Genomic DNA, 27,210 nt, shown 5'->3' on the forward strand with positions numbered 1-27,210 from the left:
GCTACAACTTCTATTGGACTAGATTCCACCTTTCGTTGATGCCGACTTGCCCTTGGTCCTGGCCGGGAGAGTGGAAAAAGAATAAAAGCGGGAAGGAGAGAGAAAATGAAAAAAAATTTCACATAGCCCAATTTTCATATTTGTCACCAGGCATGTGTTTGCCAAGTGGCAACACATGTTGTCTACCAGTATTTAATGCTAAATTTAACAGAAATAAGGGCGAAAGAACTTTTGCAAAAAAGAAAAAAAGGGACCAAAGAACCGTTTAGTTAAAATATTAAAACTATGAAGTTCAACAAATTATTATTATTATTATAGAGATGAAAATGATATGCAACTGAACTATATGAATCATAGGATGCAATTTAGTGGTTTAAGTTTGAATTTTTTTTATTAATTTGTTAAGAAAAAATGTATTAGATCATTTGATTTATGGGTTAATGGATAATCTCTTTTTCAAAAATAATAAAATTTGAATAATTTTTTTAAATGTATTAACAAATGAAAGAAAAAAAGTATTAAAAAAAGAAAAAGGAAAAGACCCTGACTTAAAAGCCATTTAATATGCTAAGAAAAAACAAAAAAGGGAAAAAATTTGTTGAGGAAAAACAAGAAAGGGGAAAAGAATTTAATTGGTTATTAAAAAATGTAACAGTTGTTGAAAAGATTGACTTGAAGGAAGGCGCATGACTTAAAATACAAATTCAGAGTCGTCCATGGGTACACTAGTTAGTATCATATTAGTTATTGCTTGCAAACGCAAAGAGAGCGTGGCATTATACACTCGTTTTTTCTTTTGGAGAAAATATATTATTTGTTAACAAAAATACTACAGCCAACATGAATTGACGTGGGTCAATGGTATAAGACTACAAGGTGGGCGATTGTCCGGCTTATAAAAGAGTTTTTTTCATCGTCAAAGTAGAAGTTTCAAAATGCTATTATTTTTAATTTTTATAAAAAGCTTATTTGAAATTTTAGAAGAACTTAAAAAATAAAATTTCTTGAAGTATTTAATAAGTTTTTTAATATTAATATTTTCACTTTACCCTTCAATAATTCATAAAATTTTAAGGAGAATTTTAGTTTTTTTCACATTCATGATTTTAATTTGGTTCAATTTTTTATTTTATGGTTTGACTTGATCTTCGGATTTCTTTTGCCTGCAAGGTTGGGATGTTTGTGGAATGTGGCTAGGATGTGAGGTTCTCTGTTTTGCAGTGTGTTTGTTTGTTATCTGCAGATCTGGTGCAGGCGTTCTGTCGGTTTTGCCTCCTCTTTGTTTTGATTTCTAATGAAATTCTACTTTTCAAAAAAAAATTAGTTCAATTTATTTTTTCAGTTAATAATAAATTATTTTATTTTATTTATTTCCTTTCATTTTGAAATTTATGGTTTGTTTTAATAAAATTGAATCTTTTATTTTCTTTTATTTATTAATTGATTGATATGTGAACAAATGTGAATACTTTGTTCTTGGATTTTCCTTTTAATACCATCTAACTCAAGTTGAACCAAACCTTACCCCTATTGAAGACAAATCAAGGACGCATTTCTTATTGACAAACTCTAAAACAAAAGTAATAATGGTTTTAGAAAAATACGTTATTAATACCATCCAACCTCCCCATCTTCCTCGCCAATGTATTCTCGATATATATCTCTTACAGTAGCCTGCCACTTGAATTAATTAAATAATTAACTCTCCAAACAGAGCCAATTGAATTAATTAATTAATGTTAGATTTGAGTTAATGTTATATCCTCAAACATCGCAGTTTCTTTTACGTTTCCTAGCATTGCTTTGGTGGAATTCCTTCAAAAAAAAATTGTAAATATGGAAAAAAATAATTAAAAAATTACAATCAATAATATACATTCAAAGATGACAACTATAACCTTTATTTTAATCATTTTATATTTTATTTGTTTAATTAAAAATACTCTTTCAGTGGAGACTTTTCATTTTTTTTCCTTCCCCTTTTCTTTTTTTTTTTTTCATTACTCATATTAAAAATGCTAAATGTTATACTACTACAAAAGAGCAATAGCCATGTTTCAAACTACAATTACAATTCTGGTGTTTGATTTATGTGACTTCTATTTCACACGTGGTCTAAGAATGACATCATATAAAGAAAAAAAATGGTTTCTTTTGTTAACCCTATATATAAATATATAGATTCTTACATAATTGTACAAGATTATTTTTTTCAAAAATTAAAATAAAAAACAAAAACAAATTGTTTGGGAAAGATAGATTAAGGTCTTTTGAAAGAGAGCATGTGTGTCATGGTTTTCACATCGACGTGAATCCCACATCGTCAAAATAATGCTCCCAGTGGGTAGAGTTACAAAGTCCCACATCTAGAATCACAAAGTCCCACATTGAAAAGAAACTCCTAGTGAGAAGTAAAAGAGGATGTCATGACCTTTTAGAGAGGGAAGCCATGAGTCTCACATCGGTTATGTACTAGAGTGATACTAGGCATATAAAGGTTCACACTACCTTCAGCGTGCGAGGCAGTTTTTGTGTGACAAAACCTTACAAGGATTGGTGTACATCGTGACAATATACATCTAGACACAAAGATTAGTGTGGATCGTGACAATATGTATTTTGATCATTTTCTATAAATTTTAAATACAAACCCTCAGAAGCGGAGGGTAAGCCAATCATAAGGCCCCCTCAAAATTTTTGAAAATATTTATTTCTTTTATATATTTTATTAATAGCCCCTCCAAAATTTTTAAAAATTTTTAATTATTATATATTTTTAATGACCCACTCAAAATAATTTTTTTATTTAATAATTAATATAAATAAAAAATAATAAAACAACTTCACAAACTTACTTAACTTTACCCTAATTTAAGTTTATCCACACCCTTTTCTCTTTCTCTTTTTCTTCTTGTCTTCTCTTTTGTGTTTTTTTATTTTTATTTCTCCTTTTTCGTAACTTACCACTGAAACACACCTCATTCTTCAAAAGAGATCCATGAGCTTGTGAGCTTGGACAAGAAAAGACAGAGATCACTCACCATTGTGTAAAATTAAGAAGAGGTAAAGATTTCTTTTACCTAATTCTTTATATTTATATTATTTAACTATTGTGTGTAATTTTGTATTTCGTATTTAACTATTTATATTTTATGCATTATAGTTTTATATTTAATATTTTAAGTTTAAATATAAATAAATAAGAATATTGGATATTGACTGCATTATTTTTTCTTTCAAATTTGATTAAAATATGAATAAGTTGAAAATAATTGATAAATTTTTTTAAAAGGAAAGAGGTAGATCGTTCAAATGATTCTCCTACACTTGAGCCACCAAGCCTTAATACTTCAACTCGTGAACAAGAGCAATGTGAATCAAAATGTCCAAGGCTCAATCTTGAAGAAATTGATACTTTTCATATAGAACTTGACCCTAGATTACAACCAATGATATGAGAATTTCCTATCAATCAAAAGGATGAAATTTGTCGTGCTTATCTCAAACATGGGCTATGTCAACCCATTCTTAAGACATATCCTTTATCAGACGATGATCATCCTCGTCATTTTCAAACTTCTTGGTTTGAATTATATCCTTTTTGGTTTGAGTATTCTTGTGACAAAGATGCTGTATTTTGTTTGCCATGCTGCCTTTTTGGTAAGAACACCTCAAATCATCCAAGTTCAAATGCATTTATTAAAAAAGGTTTCAAAAGTTGGATGAAAGTAAATAGTGGAGAAAATTATCCACTTTTGAATCCTATTGGGAAAAATCCAAATTCCCCACATAATGTTGTTATAAAATCTTGTGAGGGTTTATTGAAAAAATCCCAACATATTGATAGGTTTATCAAAAGACAAGCATCAGAAGAGATCTTGAATAGTCAGCTTAAGCTTAAAGCTTGTATAGATTATGTTAGATGGTTAACATTTCAAGCTTGTGCATTTAGAGGTCATGTTGAAAGTCCATCATCAAAAAATAAAGGAAATTCATAGAAATGCTAAAATTGTTAGGACCTTACAATGATAAAGTTCATAAGCTTGTCTTGGAAATGCTCCACAGGTTGCTAAGTACACATCCAATGATGTTCAAAAGGAGATTTTGCATATTTTGACTAATATGGTGAGAAATTCAATTAGAGAGGAAATGGGAAATGCTAAGTTTCGTATTATTATTGATGAAGCTCAAGATAAGTCTGAAAAAGAGCAAATGGCTATTATTTTGAGATTTGTTATTGGTGATGGTTTTGTTCAAGAACGTTTCATTGATCTTGTACATGTTAGTGATACTAGTGCAATAACTTTGAAAAAAGAGTTAGTGTCTATTCTTTCTAGTTATAACCTTTAACTTGAAAGTATTCGAGGTGAAGGATATGATGGTGCTAGTAACATACGTGGTGAATGGAATGGTTTATAAGCTATGGTACTTAACGATTGTCCATATATATATTATGTGTATTGTTATGTTCATCGATTACAATTAGCATTAGTTGCAACATCTAGAGAAGTAGTTCATATTCATGAATTTTTTACACAGTTGACTTCTATTGTAAATATTGTTAGTGTTTCTTTCAAAAGGCTTGACCAATTACAAGCTGCTTAAGCAATTGACATTACAAACATGATTGCTAGTGATGAACTTGAAACAGGTAAAGGAGCAAATTAAGTGAAAACTCTACAAAGAGCTAGAGATACTTGATGGAGCTCTTACTTTCATTCTATTTGTAGCTTGATGAGAATGTTTGATGCAACTTGCATTGTTGTTGAAAGTATTATTGACAAAGGGGCTAGTTATTCACAAAAAGGTGATGCTTTTGCTACTAATAAAATATTAGCGTCATTTAAATTTATTTTCATATTGCATTTGATGTATGAGATCATAGGACTCACTAATGTTCTTTTTTAAGCATTACAATGACGCTTTCAAGATATTTTAAATGCAATTAATCTTATTTTAACTACAAAATCACTTTTTCAGAAGTTAAGAGATGATGGGTGGTTTAATTTGCTTGAGAATGTGAAAATTTTTTATCAAAAACATGAGATAGAAATTCTTGACATGGGTGCATAGTATATCTTTGGTAGAGGTCGATTTCATCAACCAAATGTAATTGTGGAGCATCATTATCGAGTTAATGTATTCTTAGTGACAATAGATTCCTAGTTACAAGAATTGAATTTGAGATTCAATGAGTAAGCTGTGGAACTTTTAACTTTAAGCACTGCTTTGGATCCGAATGACAATTACAAATCATTCAAAATTGATAATATCTGCTACTTAGTAGAGCATTTTATTCTCAGGATTTCACAGAACAAGAAAGACTTGTTTTGAGGTTACAATTGAGGTATTACGAGCTTGATATTCCTCATCATCAAAGTTTTGAAGATATTAAGACACTTTCTGAATCGTGTCAGGGATTAGCAGAAACAGAAAAGTTAAAAAATTACCACTTGATTGATAGATTAATTCCCTTTATTTTGACTTTTTCGGTTTCTATAGCAACTATAGAGAGAGCCTTTTCAGTAATGAAAATTGTAAAAAGAAGACTCTGGAAAAAAATGGATAATGAGTTTCTTGCTGATAATTTAGTTGTTATATTGAGAAGATATTACTAGTCTTTTTAGTACAAAGTCAACAATTGATGAATTTGAATTTAGGAAACACTGTTGAGCATAACTTTTTTAAAAGACTATTATAAGTATTTTTTTTCTTAATTGTTTTATTTACATGTTATATAAAATTATTATTTATTATGAATCTTTTGATCGTTGGTTAAGTTCAACGTATTAGTTTTAAAAAATTTTAGCTTTTATTCTTTTTCATCTTTGGCCTTCCAACAAAAATTGACTAGGTTTGTCCCTGCAAACCCCAATAACTTAATACTAATAATGATCCAAATAAAAATAAAATCAATACAATTCTAAAGTGTACAGATAAATAAAAATTTTCATATTAAAAGTAACAATAGAATTATTTTTTTTTTTTTCTTCCTAATGTGCTAAAAAGCCCCATGAGATTCTTCATGAGTGACATAGAAGAATCACCTAAGGTTAATAGGATGAGCATAAGTATATTTTTTTTCTTTTATTTTATTGTTGTAAACAATAGTTATTTTCCATTTTATGGTTTGAACTAAGGTTATGGTTTGGCAGACTTGTAGAAGGCCCATTTTTGTGGTAATGCACTAGCAAAGTAGGGCATTCAGTGGTAGAATCTGTTTATTGAATGGCTATGACGGTTTTTTATGGTTTTCTTGTGATGTTGGTGTCTTTGTACTGGGATTCTTCTCTTGGGTCTCTTTTATGTTTGATGATTGATCTTATGGGTGTTGTTTGTGGGTGATTGAGATGTGTTCTGAGTGTTTTAATGTTCACTAAATATAGACTTATGGTTCTAGTAGAGTGTTATTAACAGTTTTTAGGCATGTGGACAGAACTGGTGATGTTAGTTGGATGTTGTATGGACTAGGCATTGGTTTTATGAGTAATACATATAGTGCTCACTAATGTTTAGTCTTTTTTATGAATAAATCAAGACTCTAGCGTAAACAAATTAAAAAAAAAACTCCAAGCTAGTTAGGAAACTGCAGAATCAAATGATTATGGAAGGGTAAGATCAACTCAGCAAGAACAAGAACAAGAGAGGGGACAAATAAGAGGTAAAAGCGAATAAAGATGACAAGGAAGAAAAAGAGGGAGAGAGAGAGAGAGAGTTAACCATTTTGAGAAATGAGAAGATTGGAAATAATATAACATGATTTTGATTTTTTATTCATTAAGTAGTCAACGTTTTATATATTTATTAGTAAGTTTTTAAAAATTTTTAATTTTATGTTAATATAATAAAGTGTATATTTTGATGAGCTAACTATGTATAGAAATTAATGCATCAAATATAATTCTTTACTTAATTAATGTTAGAATTTAGTTAACTCGTTTCTTTCCATTTTTTTCAACAAGAAAGAAATATTAGTATAAAAAAGAGAAAATTGTGAGAAAAGGACCTCGTGATAAGGTGATTTCAGAAATAACCACCCATATAAAGTTATATGTTTCTAGAAAAAAATAAGCATGAGTAGACCATAATGCCCTTAAAAACATCGTTTCAAATAAATGCTCAGCTGATTGAGTTATCTGCCTCCCGCCAGAGAGAAAATAGAAAAAAATAAAAATAAATGCGTGCAGCTGTTTGGGCTCCGTCATCTTTCTCTCTCAACTATCTGAACTGTCTCAACTCTGGCAAGTCTCTGTTGAGCACCATCATTGTCAGCTCTCTTAGATCTCTGAACTGTATGAGCTCTAACAACTCTGTGTTAAGCACCATCGTCATCGGGCTGTGGTTTATCTCTCGACATCTAGCCACATTGTTGTAGATTAACAGACCCTATAGTAGAGATGACATCAAGGTACCTGTTATTGAGTTTATTTCTGCAACACACTTAAATTTCTGAAACATTTAGTGTAAATTAGAATATGGATTAGAAACATTGCCCAAAGTTGTTACACGCCATGCATCTATAACATGTGTTAGCGTTATTTTAAAGTGTCACGGCTGTTCTTGGCGTGTTGTGGGTTAACTAGCTTTTTGGGTTGTTAGCGTGTCATGGCTATTCCTAGCATGTCGTGGGTTAACTGAATTTATGGCTTTTTGGCGTGTCATGGCTATTCCTGGCGTGTTGTGGGTTAAATGGTATTTTGGGTTTTAGGCGTGTCACAGCTGTTCCTAGCGTGTTGTGGGTAAATTGGTTTTTTGAGTTTTTTAGCATGTCACGGCTGTTGGTGTAACGAGTCAGTAATTACAGTGATTGACGTGTCACAATAGTGATGCATGGCGTGTCACGACAGTGATGCATGGCATGTCACGACAGTGATGCATGGCGTGTCACGATATTGATGCATGGCGTGTCACGACATTTGACTTGATATGCATGGCGTGTTACAACATTTTACGTTATATGCATGATGTGTAACAACACGACTGACAAATTTTTGATCACGGCATGTATTGTGTAAAATGATTGACAATATTTTTTTTTTCAAAATTTCAGTGGGGTTCTAATTGTGGGACTTGTGATAAGACACGGTGGTCAGTGGGTGGATGGCATTTACAAGGGTGGTGAGTCACGAATGCAAGGGGTTAGGAGTGATTTGTCGTTTGCGGGCTTGATGAAGCTAGTTGAAGATGTTGTTGGGGTAAACTCAGAAATTGACGAGATTGAGTTACATGCATTGATCAGTACACCCGGAAAGCTATCACGGCCAATTATCAAGGACGATGAGGATGTTGCATTAATTTTGCTAGAACAGAGGAATGTTCTGGCTGTGTATGTCACATTAAGGGACGCCAAACAAATGTTATGTCACATGAAGAAATTGGACAACATTTTAATCAGCTTAATAAAAATGAGATTTACAATGCTTCACATATACCACAGCATTCGGTCCGTAACCCACAACAATGGCAATTGAGGTATACACAAGAGTTTATGTAGCCCGGTAGACAGATGACATTCACAAAACAGTTGGCTGCACAATTCCGATCAGGATGTGCATCAAACCAATTTTTTGCTTCTCTCGAACAAATGCAACGATCGGGTGAAACTGTAGAGTGTGTAATGCCATTGTCACATGAGAATACGACAGTTGAGGCCAACAATGTGAGGTTGTAAGGTGACACTATGACGCTAGAGGATCATACTGCATTTGATGAGGGAAATGAGGATTTGTTCGTTGTGGGTGAAGATAGATTTGATGACACTTCAGATAATGGGCTTGAACAATGGCAAGATGACAGTTCAGACGATGATTGCCTTTATGACAGTGACATTCCAATTTGCAATAATGTTTAAGGCGAAACGGAACCTGTTGGAGGTGTTGATGTAGGAGATGTTCAGTGTGATGACCCTATATACAATAACCCCATCACTAGTGAGAACAGGATTCGTTCCCTTGGTACATTGCTCAATGATAGTGATCAGGAAAGGGGAAATGTAGGGATATATCGTACGTGGGTAATTACAGGTGTAGAAAGGTTCTCCTTCCAAACAATTACCACTAAGGAGTCGACATGTGCTGAAGATCGCTTATACAAAGGAAGAATGCTTTCGTCGAAGGTCGAGTTGAAACGAGCTTTGAACATGTTGGTTATAAAAGAGAAGTTTGTGATAAGAGTAAAAAGGTCAAGTAAAGCTCGTTATGAGGTTGGTTACAAGGACAAGGCATGCAAGTTCAGTGTTCATACAACAAAGTTACCTGATAAAAGAGAATATTGGCAAGTTTGGACATTCCACAAAGTACACACCTATATCGTTGACGGTTTGTAAGGGCGGTTTCCAACTACGAGTGCGAAGATGATTGGTGAACTTATGTCACACAAGCTTCAGGCTAATGGAGTAGCATTGAGACCTAAGGACATAATTTGTGAGATGAGGGTTCAGTGGGGATTGGAATGCTTGTATGGTAAGGCTTGGCAAGTGAAGGAATATGCATAGAGACTTGTTTTCGGTCCACTAGAGGAGTCATTTTAACTACTACCATCTTATTTTTATATGTTGGAACAAGAAAATTCTGGCACAATGACTGCAGTGGCTACTGATAAGGAAGAAAGATTCAAATATTGTTTTTGGTCATGCGGGGCTTGTATTCGGGGGTTTAGGGATGTAATGCGTCCTACGACTGCAATTGATGTGACACATCTGAAAGGCAGGTTCAAGGGTGTTCTGTTTGTCGCTGTAGGCAAAGATGTGAACGAATGCGTATATCCAGTTGCGTTTGGCATCGGCCATGTTGAGGACAAAGACTCGTGGACGTGGTTTCTTAACAAGCTACGTGATGAGGGTTAGTTATCCTGAAAACACTATGCTCATTTCTGATAAGCATCTCGGCATTAAGAAAGCAATCCAAAATGCATACGCAGAAGCGCACCATGGTTTATGCAGTTACCACTTGAAAAAAAACTTTAAAAACAAGTTCAAGCGCAATGATGTTTGCATGTTTTTCACCTTTGCTCGAGATTGGTATAAAGTGGTCAATTTCAACAGACATATGAACCAGTTACAGCAGATTCACCCGGGAGCCCATGCTGACCTTATGAGAATAGGGCTTGAGAAATGGGCACGTGCATGTTCACCGACAAGGCGATACCAAATGATGACATCTAACATTGCAGAATGTGTTAACTCATGCTTGAAGCATGCAAGACAAATGCCAATCATTGTTTTGATCGAGTTCATCAGAAACATGTTCCAGTGTTGGTTCCATGATCGGTACGAGGAGGCTGTCAAGGTGACCACGCCTCTCAGCCCTTGGGTTGCTAGGCAGTTAAGCAAAAGGTTCAATGATGCACATCGCTTTCTAGTTAAGCCTATCAATCGAGTGGAGTTCAAAGTTAAAGAAGGAAGATGGACGGACTTGTAAACCTGTCCAAGAAAAAGTGTTCATGTTGTGAGTTCCAAACAGATTTACTACCATGCAGCCATGCCATTACAGCAATAAGGTCAGAATATCTTTATTTCTTATTTGAACTGTAATTGACATAGCATTTACATTGTGCTTGAAGATTGAGTTTATTGTGTTTTTCAGTAAATGCAATCATGAAGCCATTGAATTCTGCGCTGACAACTACAAGACAACCGTTTTGGTGGAGGGTTATTCAGGATCCATTAGGCTGGTAGGGCATCCTAGTGAGTGGGACATCCCTCTTCATGTGAAACAAATTATCATCTTACCCTCACCTTGGGGAGGCCAAACGGGAAGACTTAGGAGGAGAAGGATTCCATCAGCTAGTGAAGGCAGTCGAGCACGGAGATGTTCGCAATGTAAGAGGTATGGGCATAACAGACAAAACTGCCCATCCCCATTTGTAATTCCATCCATAAATCTGGGACCATCTCCAAGTCAATCGGCCCCTCCACTAGTGCGCCGACCCAAAGCATGTTCAAGTTGCAAACAAACCGGTCACACATGCAACAACTGTCCAATACGAAGGACAATGTCTGAAAATGTAAGGTGTGTTATGGATGAAGACAGCTTGTCCGCCTAACTAAATGTGTTTGAAAATTGTAGTTGATTTCGTTTTGCTTTACAGATTTGTCTGCTCGGTCATTTTATGAGCCACTTTTAGTTACGGACTTTGTTGCCAAACATTTCAGGCAGATAAGCCTGTCAAGGCCTCTGTCTGATCAAGATCGTGTTAAAGTACATTCTTACATTGTTTGTAAGAATGTTTCTGATTACAATCTCTATCAGACAGAAGCCTTGACAAGCTTATCTACCTAAATGTTTCGCAACAAATTTTGTAACTAAAAGTGGCTTATAGAATGACCGAGCAGACAAATTCGTAAAGCAAAACTAGTTCAACTACAACGACAACATTAAGTACAAGTGGCTACACAAATCTTATGAAGGAACAACAAGCATGGAATGGCTACCAATATTAAGAGACAAAGTCCCTATACTGTTACCCCATTTGTCACATTTTATTACCATTTGTATCAAATAATTAATGATTTGATTTAATTCCTTTCTATTTCATTTGATTTAACCTTTTATGTTCTTACAATGAAATTCCTTTCTATTTCATGAGTAATTAAATTTCGCCAATATTGGTTAGTCGACTAAGAGCATTCTACCTGCAAGTCTTGTGCTGACACGCTGAGTGCATGCAGACTTGGCATCTCATGCAGACTAACCTGATATTTTAATTTGGGGGTTTTCGGCTCTCATATGCTTATCCATACTCAATATTAAAACCCACTGTAAGTGGTGGCAGTTGCATTACATCACAAAGACTCTCGAAGAGATGGGGAGTACAATGCAGTGAAGCCTATGTGCTTCGGGATGCTCCTGGATGTCTATCCACAAGCTTTGTATATCAAACTTTGACTTTGCTTGCACGATTGAGTTGATTGTAGCCCGATACAGTTTTCCTAGTATAGTAAAGGAAGCATACATGGGTTTGTCAACACTCTGCATGAAGTTTGGAAACTCCTTTGGTTTCAGGGATTAAGCCATCTCAGCTGGTGCTCCTGTTTTTGCAAAATCAATAGCCATAGAGTGAAGAGTGGCCAATTCTAGGTCCATGATTCGAGGTCTCGATCCAGCCTAGAATTGGCAACTCTTCACTCTATGGCTGTTGATTTTTCAAAGACAAGAGCACCAGCTGAGATGGCTTGATCCCTGAAACCAAAAGAGTTTCCAGACTTCATGCAGAGGGTTGACAAACCCATGTATGCTTCCCTTAGGGTACTAGGAAAACTGTACAGTGCTACAATCAACTCAATCGTGCAAGCAAGGTCAAAGTTTGATAGACCAAGCTTGTGGATTGACCTCAAGGAGCATCCCGAAAATGTACGCTTCACTACATGAACTCCCCCATCTATTGGAAAGGTAAAATGTCAAGATCCTCATACTGTATGCGTTGGATCTGCAAAACATGGCACAGATGCACCAATGAGTTAAGCCATAATGTGCAACAAGGTATACAGAAGAAATAAATAAGGAATAAATGTGAGACACACCATGCAAAACAAGTAAAATATTGAGACACGCCGTGCATATCAAGTAAAATATTGTGACATGCCATGCATAACAAGCAAAATTTTATGACACGCCATGCATAACAAGTAAATTGTTCTGACACGCCATGCATAACAAGTAAATTGTTCTAACACGCCATGCATAACAATTAAATTGTTCTGACACGCTATGCATAACAAGTAAATTGTTCTAACACGCCATGCATAACAAGTTAAACGTTGTAACACGCCATGCATAAAAATTAAATTGTTCTGACTTGCCATGCATAATAAGTAAAATGTTGTCAGACGCTAACGCTGACACACCAATAACTAACTATATATAAAAAGAAGCACAAAATTAGTAGTTCTGGTGTGTAATTTTAGACCAACTATTTTATAATGGCAGGATAGAATTTTGGCCTGGAAACAACTGGAAAAATAAGGGAAGATGGATACAGAACAATTTCACGCTAGAAGCAATTAGATGGATGGAAAAATCTATATATTCAATGTCACGACTCGATACTCTCATCGAGCCCATGACAATCGCCGCAATGTCCCTATAGACATTCATTACCCTTAATGCCAATTGAAACCTCGCAAGGCTTAATATCAGTTTTCACACCTCCCCTGTGAGCAATAATTACTAAATATCATATTTTAAAAGATTATAAGCTATTTCCAAACCAAAACAATAAAAAAATAATTTTCGTCTCACAGGGGTATTTTGGTCATTTTTCCCTGAAAATTTCGAAACCATCTAAAAATATAGTATATGAGTGAAAGATACATATTTCATAATAAAAAATAAGTTTAGATGTGTAAAATATTAATTTAAAGTGAAATGATAGCTATTAGAATAAAATAAAAATATTAAATAAAATATTCCATTTTCTTATGAAACAATATTTATAGAGATATCCGTAAATAATTTTTGTAGCGTAAAAGCAAAATAAATTCGTACATACAGTAACACAGTGAGCTAGAGTGTGTAATTTAATTTACAATGACATGTGGGCCCCCCGAATGACCAAAAGTGACAAAGGCTGCGAACCTATGGTTTTTGAGTATGCAAATCCAACTGTAGCCCTCGACGAAATCAGCTATCTACAGACTATCCTGAGCTTGAAAGGGGTGGAAAAGAGGGTGGTGAGTTTATATAAACTCAATGAGTAAACAAACATCATCTAAAATATCTAAAACCGAGTAAATGGAGACAACTTAAAATAGTTCATCGTACTATGATTCATAACATTTCAAACTCATTTCAACTAAATAAAATAAATTCATTTCACTCAAATAATCAACATGGCTTACAAATTTCTTAAAAATTTGGCTCGTGCCAAAACTTATTCTCGGGGATACCTTGGACAAGGCATCTAACCGAGTCTGCCAAGGCTATTAAAGAAAAGTTCATATACGTATTAAACACATTTTTATGTTTAAAAGCATAGCAGTTCCTTGGCGTTGGCTGAGTTCACTCTCATGTGGTGGTTTAACATTTAATGAACTCTAAAGCTTTACCTCAGGAGATACCCTCCGCACCTTTCATACTGAGGTAAAATATAACCGGGTTTACCGTGCCCCTCTCTAATAGGTTGGTCCACGAAAACCCACCATTGCAGTGACTAATCAATATCCCACCAAATCAATAAAAGTTTCGACAGCAATTATATTACCACCTAACCTGCTAAGGCAAAACAAGTAGTTCATACAATTTCAACACACTTTCCAATTTAGCCATTCATGCCAATATCACCATAAGCCATTCAATTCAAACCATAAATTTACAACACAATCAAACAGTCTCCAATTACTCAATTTCTAAAATCATTATTCAATTTCAAAATGATTTATAAAACTCATTTCATTTAATCATATTTTACTTATAAAACATAAGGATTTACCATTAAAACTAATTTTTCTATAAAATCACAAAAACGAATAAAAACTACTTTAGATAATTAAAACGATGATAAGGTTACTCACAATATCGGGAGTCGAAGTACTCTTAGTCCCGGTCTTCGAGTACAATCTCTTTACCCTTATCGAAAGTTTCACCACCTAAACACAATATACGACAAATAATTTAATATATTGTGTCATGTCATTATAAATCTATTTCAGGCTCTATATGAATGCATGAGGTTGTTTGGATAGTCACTTAAATACGGTGTTACACAGTGGTTCAATTGTGATCGGAATGAATTGATTTTCGACCTAATTCGAACTCTCCACCTTTGATTTAACCAAAACATCCAAATTGACTCCAATTATATTCATCACACTTCCAATGTCCCAAGATACACCAAAGCGCCTCAATGAGCTTGACTTTCTCAGTGTTATTCAACTTATTTACTAAAAGAACTATACTTTAAAATTACCATTTTCGATTTCCATCACCACCATTCATTAAATTCTAACTAAATAACACAAGATATCACAAGATTCATCATCACTAGGTTCCTTATAAAATTCGGCCATGGTGGGTGTATAATCACTATGGTTTTTCATACTTGATTTTTTTTACACTTTACATCATAAAACAACTAAAAATACCTAAAGAGCATGAAATTCATCAAAGTCCATTTTCCAATTTCTCTCTTGAAAAATTCAACCAATGGGTGTGGGTGAAGGGCATGAAATTTCTTACTTGTTTTCCATGTTAAACATCACCAAACAACTAAAAACACTAGAATAACATGAAATCTAGCTAAATCCAAGATCAAAATCCCTCCCCCCATGTCCAGCCAGCAAAGGTGTCTTCATGCAAACTTGATTCTCAACCATGGAAAATGAAAAAGAATGCATAGGAAAGGTAGATCACAAGCTAAAATCAAGAAATTTTACCTTTACTTGCTTAATTCCTTGAAATCCACCAATTTTCCCTTGAATTTTTGCTCACTAGGGTTTCTTCTTTCTTTTTTCTCTTTGTTCTTGGTGAGGCCGAACAAATGGGAGTGAAATGGGAGAGTCATGTGCTGATTTTTAATGTAAATTATAAAGAAATGAAAGCTTGCCACTTGTCACCATTCCATTGGTCCATGTTTAACACCTAACAAATAAGCTTTCTTTCACCACCACATAAAATATCTCAATTATCCATAATATAAAATGTTAATGGATGAAATCCTTAGGCATGACAAGTGTTGGGTGGTGTAAAATTCCAATTTTGCCCTTAGGTGGCAAAATAACCATTTTGCCCCTACGTCATGAAAATTTCAATTTGACTCCAAATCAATCCTCGAATTCTGAATCACCATATTAAGTCATTTTGGTTCTTTAAAATTCTCATTTTTATCTTAAAATCTCTATTTGGACTAGTTCGAGGCTTAATTCAGCTTAATTGTACCACTAGGTTCATTACCGACTTTTAACGATTTTTCGGGGCTTTCCAAGTATGCAAACATATTATCAAGCACATGAATGACATGGCAAATATTTTATAGAGTTGGGCTTGACATTCAATATTAATCAATGTAATGTTGGGCTGGTGCAGCTGGCGAACCTTGAAGAGAAAGACGACGAACCTTGAAATTAATTAATGCCAACCTGGGTTAAGTGCAGAGACCACCGAAGTGAGCAGGGGATAATTAAAAGTTGCCAATTCTAATAAATGTGAATTATATATGTGGGCGTCAGAATTGGATTCACCTAAAGTGATCTTGACGCCTTTGTTTATTGTTTTTACAATATATAATAAGTGTTTAAAATGAAAAATGGCCTTAGCATATTCTCATTTATTCGTTTAGGGTTTAGGAATTAATTCAGTTGAAGTCAAAATGGTTACCACGTTAACTGCCAGTTTTTTTTAACTTAAGTGGAATTCGAAATGGTTACCATGGCGTGTCAGTTGTTCAAGCAATGGCGTGTCACAGTCTTGTCACATATTCTAACCGTGGCGTGTCATAAATTCTGAATCGTGCTGTTTCACAGTCGTGACCTGCTAAGTCAAGTAGATTTATGACGTGACACGGCAGACTTGGTGCAGTATCGTGGGGTCACACTCGACGGCCCAATTGTTATGACACTCTGAGTGGAAGCCAGTTTTATGGCGTCACACGCTGAGTATCTGGAGATTTATGGAAGTAGATTTATGGGCTGACACGCTCAGTGTTAGTGGATTTACTACATGACACACTAACTTTTTGCAGATTTATGAGGTGACACGTTGAGTGCAAGTAGATGTATGTGGGGACACGCTGAGTGGTAGCATATTTATGGCGTCACACGCTGACTTCTTGCGACTGTGCATCCAATTAACTATATTGTGTATGGAAAAGAAAAAAAATTCTTGGTATGAAATTAATTGTGTATAGGCAAAAACATTAATTGTGTATAAAATAATTGTATAAAGTATATTGTGTATACAGAAAGAATTAATTCTTTATACAATGAATTGTATAAAATAAATTGTGTATACAAAAAATTTGTGTATAAAATTAATTGTATAAAAATAATTCTGTATATAAAAAAATTATACAAACAAAGGCCGATATGTTCAGGGTTCGCTCTCACAACTATTAGAAAAAATTTCTAGAGCGTATTACCGACGCATTTTTGTAATCATATTCTGTTTAACTCCGATCTTTTTCGATTGCTAAATATGGTCCATGTACCCTATCATGAACATACCGCAGCTGACACTATCATTCTGCAGATGCACTTTAGCTTTTGGTAAATGAATATCCAATGGCATCGGCGTTAAATCCCATCTCTTCTGACATTTGTTGTTAAAATAACCAGCTTGGTGGCAGATGAATGGCATCATTGTCGTCAAGGGTGTCATCTGACCCGCACGAACTCCGTTATCTTTAGCATCCGAAGTTCTTACGGAGTCCAGCACCTTAATCGTCCACCTCACCAAGTCGATCTTCGCAACCACCCAATGCCCACCAACGTTGCAAAGCACGAGGATGAAATCCACATCTTCCCATTTTTTGGCATATGTAGGCCTTTCACCCTCCACATACCCCCGTAACTCATTTGAAATTTGCATTTTGGCCCAAGCATCTTCTATTGGAAATTTCGTGTGTAGCATACGGATGGTGTCTTGTGAAACATGTAAACATTAGCTTACACTTCATGCAATCAAAAACTTAGTATTTATAGAATTGAACAATTTTCAAATAAACTTACGAAGAATGTCGTGTCAACCAGCAATGCACGGGTAGTGTACAACTTTGACTTCGGCCTTGTCATTCGCTTGTAGAGTAGGCTGAGGCATGCATCGATATGTTCACTTGTCATTTTCTCATTGGGATCCTCTAAGGTTATGAAAAAGTCAGCCCCTTGATCCCCTAAGTTGCCGACATTACGCCTGCATATGTAACATAATGAATTTCATAAGTCTTGGTGGATTAATGTTTTATTAAAAAACAATATTTTCAATGTTATTTATGAGCTTACCTCGTGGACTCGTCTTTCTTGAAAGCTTCGTAGTCTTCTACGATTTTATCCCTCACATCTCGACGGGTCACTAAGGGGTCGACGAACGGGCTTGCCATGTATTTGCTAGCCATTTTCAGCCATGCTCGCTCAGTTGGGTCTGAAATTTCTGCTACACCATGATGGACAACAGATGACTCTGGTGATGACGATCGTATCTCAATTGCATCAGGAGTGCTCCCACGATAAAGAACGATAGCTCCAGCTGCTGCGTCGACGAATGCATCGGCTGGAGAAAGATGCTCTCCTTCAGCCACGACTGAGTCAGGCTCCCCGTCCCCTCCAGCAAATGCATTGATAATGGACTCGGGCAGAGGAACATGCTCTCCTTCAGCATCATCTGATTGAAGGGTGACATCCACTGCCACAGCTTCATCGATGACATCATCGACATGAGTTACATGTTATCCGTCAGCACCAAGAACATCAACGTCAATGTGAACACCAGGTTCATGATGTTGTCCATCATCGTGCTCCAAACTAGCATCGTGAGATGGACCACCCTACAAAATGGGAAAAACCGTTAGTTAGCTCATAAAATACCACAAACCATAACCAGTAAAATGTTGTGACACGCCGTGCATATCAAGTAAAATGTTGTGACACGCTGTTCATATCAAGTAAAATGTTGTCACATGCCATGCATAACAAGTAAAATGTTGTGACACGCCATGCATAACAAGTTAAACGTTGTGACACACCATCCATAACAAGAAAATTGTTGTGACATGCCAAGGATATCAAGCAAAATGTTATGACACGCCATGCATATCAAATCAAACGTTGTGACACGCCATGAATAACAAGTTAAATGTTTTGATACGCCATGCATGTCAAGTCAAATGTTGTCACACACTAAGGCTGACATGGCAATAACTAACTATAATACAAATGTCCTGACCCACTAATGACCAAAAATCAGTTAAACCACTACCACTTAACCCCAAAAACCATCAAACCAGCAAGAAAACACAGTCTAAACAGTTGCTAAACGTAAACCATCAAAATACAAGCGAAGATAGAATAACGTACTTGTGATTTAAGGTTGTCAAGAATCTGAGCAACGATACGATCCTCAAGCATTTGCATTGCTAGACTCAATGACTAAATTGAAGCCTTCAGCTCCAACATCTCTTTTTCATGCTTGCGCATGATCCGTCGGCGCTGGCGGGTAATGACTACTCCGTCATTGACTGTTCTCGACTAGGTCAACTGCAATAACATATATAATTGTGTTATTCAATAATCATATATGGCATTGTTGAACATTAACCGTTACAACTTTAATATCCTAACCGGCGGCTTGTTAGTAGTTTGCGGTGGAGCCGAATCGATCGGTGCTTGAGGACCTGTCGTCACTTTCGCAAGTTGCAATTACATATATAACTATGTTATTCAATAATCATGTATGGAATTGTTGAACATTAACCCTTACAACTTTAATATCCTTATCGGCGACTCCTTAGCTATCTACGGTTGAGCCAGACTGATCGGTGCTTGAAGACCAGTCGTCGCTTCTGTAAACTGTAATTATAGAAATTACTGTGTTACTCGATAAACATATGTGGGAATGTAGAACATAAACCGTTAGAACCGATCTTACCAACTGGTCGTTTCCACTGTGCATCTAAGAAGCACCAGTGGGTGGTTCTAGAGCTGTCGGCGCATGGTCCAACTGCAAACACAGAAATGTTATTCGATAATCACATATGGAATTAGAGAACACAAAACCGTTACAATTATCCTTACCGGCTGTTAACTGCCTTGACCATGGTTGTCCCCTTTGTCCATCAACTCAGGGCCCGACAGCTCATCAACTAAAGCAACGGTGGTGCGCATCCGCTTCATGCCACCAAAGGTTCTTTTCTCCTTCAAGCTTCTCCTTATTTGCCTCGCACCTAAGCTTCAATCCGACCGATCCTCCATGTGCCCTATTGGCACGTACTCGTGGCCCTCCGATAACGAGACATCAAGGTCCACAAAATGCTCCCGAATGGCCTTATCCATGGTGGGTTCCAACATTTCCAATGCCCACAACTGCAAATAAGCAAATAAAATATTGTCATTATCGAAAAGGGAAAATTATTATACAAATATAACGTAAAAATTAGCAGCTGTTCACTTACATGGTCAGATGACTCTAACTTTTGAATTGCCTTGTACAAGTCTTTTGGCTTCTGATTGCAATCCCATCTGTACATTCGTGGGTAGCCATTGTCCTTCAAACCAGATGAGGTAACTGTTTTTCAGAAGGCCGAAATTGCCTCCATTGCCTAGAACTGCATGTCAAATGTAACCATTATTAGACCGTAAATCATAAATGAGTGCACCCATAAATTAATTTTTTAAAATGAAACTGAAAATTGTTACGTGATAATACCTGTATCACCCATGCGAATCTGTAAATGTTGTAGTGTAACCGAGTTTCCTTTGTAACGCTTGAGTTAGGCACTTCGAACCTCTTCAAAAGGTAGTCCAAGGTCAGCTTCCAAACATAGTGCCCCCATGGGAAGACATTCCAAGCGTCGATGTCCTCCACCAATAACAGCAACCAAGGTGTCACCCGTCTACTGTAGTCTTGACCAAATAAAATGTTATTTGCGATCAAGAAAAGTGCCATCTTGGTTACGTCTCCTAGTTGTTAGAAGTTGCCCTTACAGAAAGTATCAAGCAAAGCCTGCAGCTTAATGCTCTCTTGCCCGTTCCAGTATTTGTCATGAATTCCCTTCACAGCAACCTTGTACGGATGTCTGAACACATCAGGCGTTGGACCAAACTTTAGCCCGGTGATGAGGCAAAACTCCTGCTTTGATAGCTGCACCTTCCTCTTGCCAATGGCAAACCATAGCTCGTGGTCCATTGACTGGCTTTCAGTGATCCGGCGAATCATGATGCTATGCAAGAGACCGACGTAAAAGTACCCGTATGGATAGACGTCCAGGAGCATTCTGAAACAGGTATGCTTAACTGCATCATACTCCCCCTTCTGTTGGAGAGTCTTTGTGATGTAATGCAATTGAAACCACTTACAGTGGGTGTTAATTACGACGTTGAACGCCCACTTTTCCCTCGGTATGATCAGCAAACTGTCAAGATCCTCATATTGTCTGCATTGGATCTACAAAACATGGCACACATGCACTAGTGAGTTAAGCCATCATGTGCAACAAGGTATATTGAGGACATAAATAAGGAATAAATGTTGTGACATGCCATGCATAGCAAGCAAAATGTTATAACACGCCATGCATAACAAGTAAAATGTTGTGAAACGCCATGCATAACAAGTTAAATGTTGTGACACGCCATGCATAACAAGTAAGATGTTGTGACACGCCATGCATATCAAGTAAAATGCTGTGACATGCCATGCATAACAAGTAAAATGCTGTGACACGCCACGCATATCAAGTAAAATGCTGTCACACGCCATGCATATCAAGTAAAATGTTCTCACACGCCATGCATATCAAATCAAATCATATAAAGCTGACACACCAATAACTAACTATAATAACAACGGCGTCACAAGGTAAACACACAAAACCCCTAAAACCACTACGACTTAACCCCAACAACCATCAAACCAGCAAGAAAACACAATCTAAACATTTGAAAAACTAAACGAAAAACCCGAACATATCAAACAAACCTAGGAAAAAATCAAAAAATTAACGAACACAAGAATGTTTTAATTTGAGACTCACTGACCTCTTCACTCATGGCCAACATTGTTGTTGGTGCTGTGGTGTTGTTACACTTGCAAAGAGCCTTCTCGAACACTCCGGTATCGACGGGAATGAGAAATGAATCACACAGATGTTAGGAATTCTGAAAAATGGCCTTATAATATTCTTATTTATTCTGAAAAAGGATAATTAATTCAGTGGAAGTCTAAACGATTACCACGTTAACTGCTCGCTTTTGTTTCCTCTTTCTATTTCAAACCATGACGTGTCAGTTGCTCAAGCACTGTCGTGTCACACACTCTAAACCTTGACCATGGCGTGCTAGCTTTTCAAGCAATATCATGTCACACACTCTAAACCATGACCATGGTGTGTCACCAACTCTAAACTCTGGTGTGTCATAGCTTCCCTCTATGGCGTGTCACCAACTCTGAACTCTGGCGTGTCACAGATTCTCTCCATGGCGTCTCATGAACTTTGAACGCTGGCGTGTCATAGATTCCCTCCATGCCGTGTCACCAACTCTTAACTCTAGCGTGTCACAGATTCCTTCCATGGCATCTCACAAACTCTGAACGGTGCTGTGTCACACAATCCCAACATGACGTTTCACAAACTCTAAACCCTGCCTTGTGACAGCCATCTCACATATGGCCTGCTATAGCAAGACCATTTCCTGCTTTGGATTCACATCTTTCTCCTTTCAATTCGCCACCGTATCAAGGATTTCTGGTTTCACATCATTGGCCAAGCTTTCCATTCATGACAACTAGTTCCTCATTTGATTTAATATCTCTCTTCTCCTATTATCTGAATGCCATGTCCCAAATCTCTGAAAACCCATCTCATGCAACATTATTTTGTTTTGCACAACCTTCGCAAAAAAAAAAAAAAAGGGTATTTGCACAACCAATCTTTGCATATTTATTTTTTTCTCCCATTTTTCGCTTGTTTGAGAGTGCACTCTAACGAAGATGGCTCATTAAGGGCATTTTTGTCCCAAAATCTATTTTGGTGGCTAAAAATAGTTAAAATTATCCCGAGGCTTATTTACAAAAACACGTTATTTTTAATAGCTAAACAAAATCCCTATAAAAAATGCTAAAACGTAGACCAGCATAAACAAAAGCTGAAATAATATGGTGGCAACCCACTTGAAAAGAAAAACAATAGCAAAAAATATTTAAGAAAGACCAGGAGTAAAATATATTTACTAGATCTAACCCTTCGTTGATGTTGGTAGCCCTTGGTTGATGGGGAGAATAGGAAAAGAAGAGAGCAAACAAAGAATAAAAGAAAAAAAAAAGGAAAGAAAGAAAAGAATAATAGGAAAAAAATGAGAGTGAAGGTGAAAAAAGAAACAAAAAAATTCATGTAACTCAAAAAAAATGATATTATAATAAGAAATGAAAATAAAATACATGAGATTAAAAATTTATTTAAGGGATGATATCATATAAAAATTTATAATTAAACAAATAAAAGAATATTAAATTATATTTTAATATGCAAAGGTAATTTTGAAAATTAATATTAGATTTTCAGAAAAATAATTCTAAACTAAACCCTACAATGTTAAATTTGTGACATTTTAATCAATACTTTTTTAATATATCAAAAGCTACAATGTTATTTTCCTAACAATTACATTTTTTGTAATTGTATTCTCTACAATCATATTCCTTGCAACATGAATGTATTGTAAAATATCAAACGTCGATTTAATGTTAAATTTAACAAAAATACAAATAAAAGGATTGTTTCGTAATACTATAAAAATTGAAATGACATACAACCTAAACTTTATGTATCGTGAATGTAGTTTAGTTATTTAAGTGTGAATAATTTGTTTTGTTACTAATTTGTTAAGAAAAAAAAAAAAGAAAAAGAAAAGACCATGACTTAAAAACAAGTTATAGTCAAATCATAAGTATAGTATATTGTACTATATTTTATTAGCTACAAAACAATGTAGCCATCGTTGATACCGATTGATGCATATCAATTAAATATTGTATACGTCGCTAATAAAATAATAATACGACTCTCAATGGAAGGTGCATGACTTAAAATATATTCAGGGTCGTCAATGTGTAGGTTAAATTATTTTTATTTTTAGTTAATAATAAATTGTTTTATTTTATTTATTTCATTTCATTTTGAAATTTATGGTTTTTTTAATTAAATTGAATCTTTTATTTTTTTATTTATTATTGGATAGATATGTGAACAAATGTGAATACTTAAAAAGTGTTTTTATTATACTAGAAAACATTTTTTAAAAATACTTTGTTTTTGAATTTGCATTTTAATACCATCTAACCCGAGTTCAACCAAACCTTGTCCCTATTGAAGACAAATAAAGGACACATTTCTTATTGACAAACTATAAAACAAAAATAATAATGGTTTTAGAAAAATAGATTTCTTATTTATTATCCAACCTCCCCATGTTCGTCGCCTATATATTCTTGTAATATATCTGTTACAGTAGCCTGCCACTTGAATTAATTAATTATGGTTAGATTTGAGTTAACTAGTTTCTTTTTTTCATTTTTTCTTTCAACAGCAAAGCAATTATATTATTATAAAAAAAGTTAAAGGCAGGAAGGTCCAGTTGCTAGACCAGCATAAACAAAAGTTCAAATAATAGAGGGGTAACCCAATAAGAACATGAAATGAAAAACAATAGGAAAAGCACTTAAAAAAGTGTCACTACCCGGAACTCTCTTCAAGCTCGTGACAACTGCCGCGATACCTCGATCGACACTCATTACTCAGAATGTCAACCGAAACCCCGCAAGGCTTTAATATCAACTTCTCATTTCCCTTGTGAGTAAACGTTGCCGAATATCACGTTCTAAAAGATTTTAAGCAATTTTCAACTTAAAATAAATAAAATAATAATTTTTGTCTCACAGGGATATTTTGGTCATTTTTCCCAAAAATCTCAAAATCAGTTAAAAATGTAGTATGCAAGTGGAAAACACATATTTCATAATCAAAAATAATTTTGGATGTCTAAAACATTCGTTTAAAATGAAATTATGACTATTAGTATAAAATAAAAATATTGAATAAAATATTCAATTTTCTCATAAAATAATATTTTAAGAACACTGCATAAATAATTTTTATAGCGTAAAAGCAAAATAAATTCTTACATACTGTAATACAGATAATCAAAGTATAAAATTTAAATTACAGTGACACATGGGCCCACGAATGACTAAAAGTATCAAAAGAAATGAACCTACAGTTTTTGGATGTGGCAAGTCCAACTGTAGTCATCGCCGATATCAGTTATCTACAATCTATTTCGAGCCTGAAATGGGTGGAAAGGAGGGTGGTGAGATTATATAATCTCAGTGAGTAAACAAATATCATTTAAAATATCTAAAAGCGAGTAAAAGGAGACTATTAAAACATTTCATCAAACTATAATTTATCATCTTTCGACTTAGTTCAACCAAATGAAATCAATTTATTTAAATCAAGTAATCAGTATGGCTTATGAACTTTGTAAAACTTTGGCTCGTGCCAAAATCATTATCATACTCAGTTATCAGGGATACCTTGATCGAGGGCTATCCCAACCGAGTCCACCAAGGCTGTTAAAAAGTTATAAACACATAAATCAAAATCATGTTTTTATTTTAAAAATATAGCCGTTCCTTGGCGTTTGTCGAGTTCCCCCTCACGTGGTAGTTTGGCGTGAAGTGAACTCTAAAAATTATACTTCGGGATTTACCCTACTCGCCTCTCCAACCAAGGTAAAATATAACGGGGTTTACCGTGCCTCTCTAATAGGCTAGTCCATGGAAACCCGCCTACTACAGTAAGCTAAACCCACCATACAATAAAATTTTGACAGCGTGACAGGGCTAATTTATTACTACCCAGCCTACAAGGGTAAAATAAAATAATTCATACAATTCATAAAAAACAGCCCAACCAGTCATGCCAACATATTAACATAAGCCATCAATTTCAATCATAAATCTACAACATACCAGTCATCTCTAATTACTCTATTTTTCAAAATCGTTATTTCGTTTCAAAACAATTTATAAAATTATTTTATTTAAACATATTTTATTTGTAAAATCAAAAATTAACCATTTAAACTCATTTTCATAAAATTTCACCAAAATCGATTAAAATCATACTTTAGATAATTAAAATGATGATAAGGTTACTCACAGTACTAGGAGTTCGATATACTCCTATTCTCGATCTTCGAGCACAATCTTTTTACTCTAGTTAGAGGGCTCACCACCTATACATCATACGTGACATGAATTTCAATAAATTGTGTCAATTTATCATAAATTATTTTAGGCTCTATAAATCTATATGAATGCACGAAATGTGATGCAAAATGTCCGAATAGCCGTTTAAATACGACATTCGACCTAATTTGCACTATTCTCAATGTAATTGGCTAAAATCTCCAATTTAACTCCAAATCAATTCTTCTCACTTTCTACACTCCAATTATACCTAAATTACCCTAGTGACTGTGAATAAGATTCAATTTATCAATCCCGAGTCAATAATCACACATGTCTATACATTGAGCAAAAATTTAGATTTTTACACCAAAATTTCCCATTTAATTTCTAGCCTCACCAAACATCAATTATCACCCAAATATCATGAAATATCATCAATTTCAGCCACAATATCCTCTCTAGAAAATTCGGCCAATGATGGTGATGGGAGAAAATGAATTCTTTTATTGTTGTTTTGTTTCTAAATATGTTAAACTAACTAAAAACACTAACATAACTTAAAATCAAATCAATCCAACATCTTTCTCTCTTCATACCCATTTTGACCAGCCATGAATTCACCCTGAAAACATGAAATTTAACCATGGAAAATAAGGAGAAATGCACGGGAAGGGTAGATCACAAGTCAAATTCAAGAAATTTTACCTTTTGTCACTTGTTTCCTTGAATTTTCATACTTTTCCCTTCAATTTTCCCACCTAGGGTTTTTGTTCTTCCTTTCCTCTCTTTGTTCTTGCTATGACCGGCCATATGAAGAGAAAATAGGCTGATTTATGTTAATTTATAAGCCAAACATTTAATGGTTATAAATTTGCCATGTGTCACCATTTCATTGGTCCATTTTTATTTCTTAACTATTAAGCTTTCTCTCTCCACCATATAAATTCCTTCAAATATCCATGATAATATTGGATAAATTTCATATGCTGGACAAGTGTTGGATGGTGTAAAATTACCATTTTGCCCCTGAGGTGACAAAATTATCATTTTACCCCTATGCTCCGAAAATACTAGGATTACAATTTTTCACTTCTCAACCTCAAATCATACTCCAATAAGTCAAATGTGATCAAAATCTTTCAAAAAAATTTCCATTTTTTCCTCGAGTGGCAAAATTACCGTTTTGCCCCTAGATAGTGAAATTTCTAGTTTGAATCCAAATTTATCCTTGAACTCCCAATCACCATTTTAAGTCATTCTGAAAATTTAAAATTCTCAATTTCATCTTAAAATCTCTCTTTGATCTAGTTTGAGGCTT

The 27,210-nt window shown here is 34.9% G+C and overlaps 1 pseudogene; it reads left to right on the top strand.

Annotated features, from left to right (window-relative positions):
- Positions 1–3,722: 3,722 nt before the first annotated feature.
- Positions 3,723–4,605, top strand: LOC148761718 (uncharacterized; annotated as a pseudogene).
- The last annotated feature ends 22,605 nt before the right edge of the window (positions 4,606–27,210 follow it).

The sequence above is a fragment of the Theobroma cacao genome, chromosome 7, assembly GCF_053813885.1.
Source record: "Theobroma cacao isolate CCN51 chromosome 7, ASM5381388v1, whole genome shotgun sequence".
NCBI lineage: Eukaryota > Viridiplantae > Streptophyta > Magnoliopsida > Malvales > Malvaceae > Theobroma > Theobroma cacao.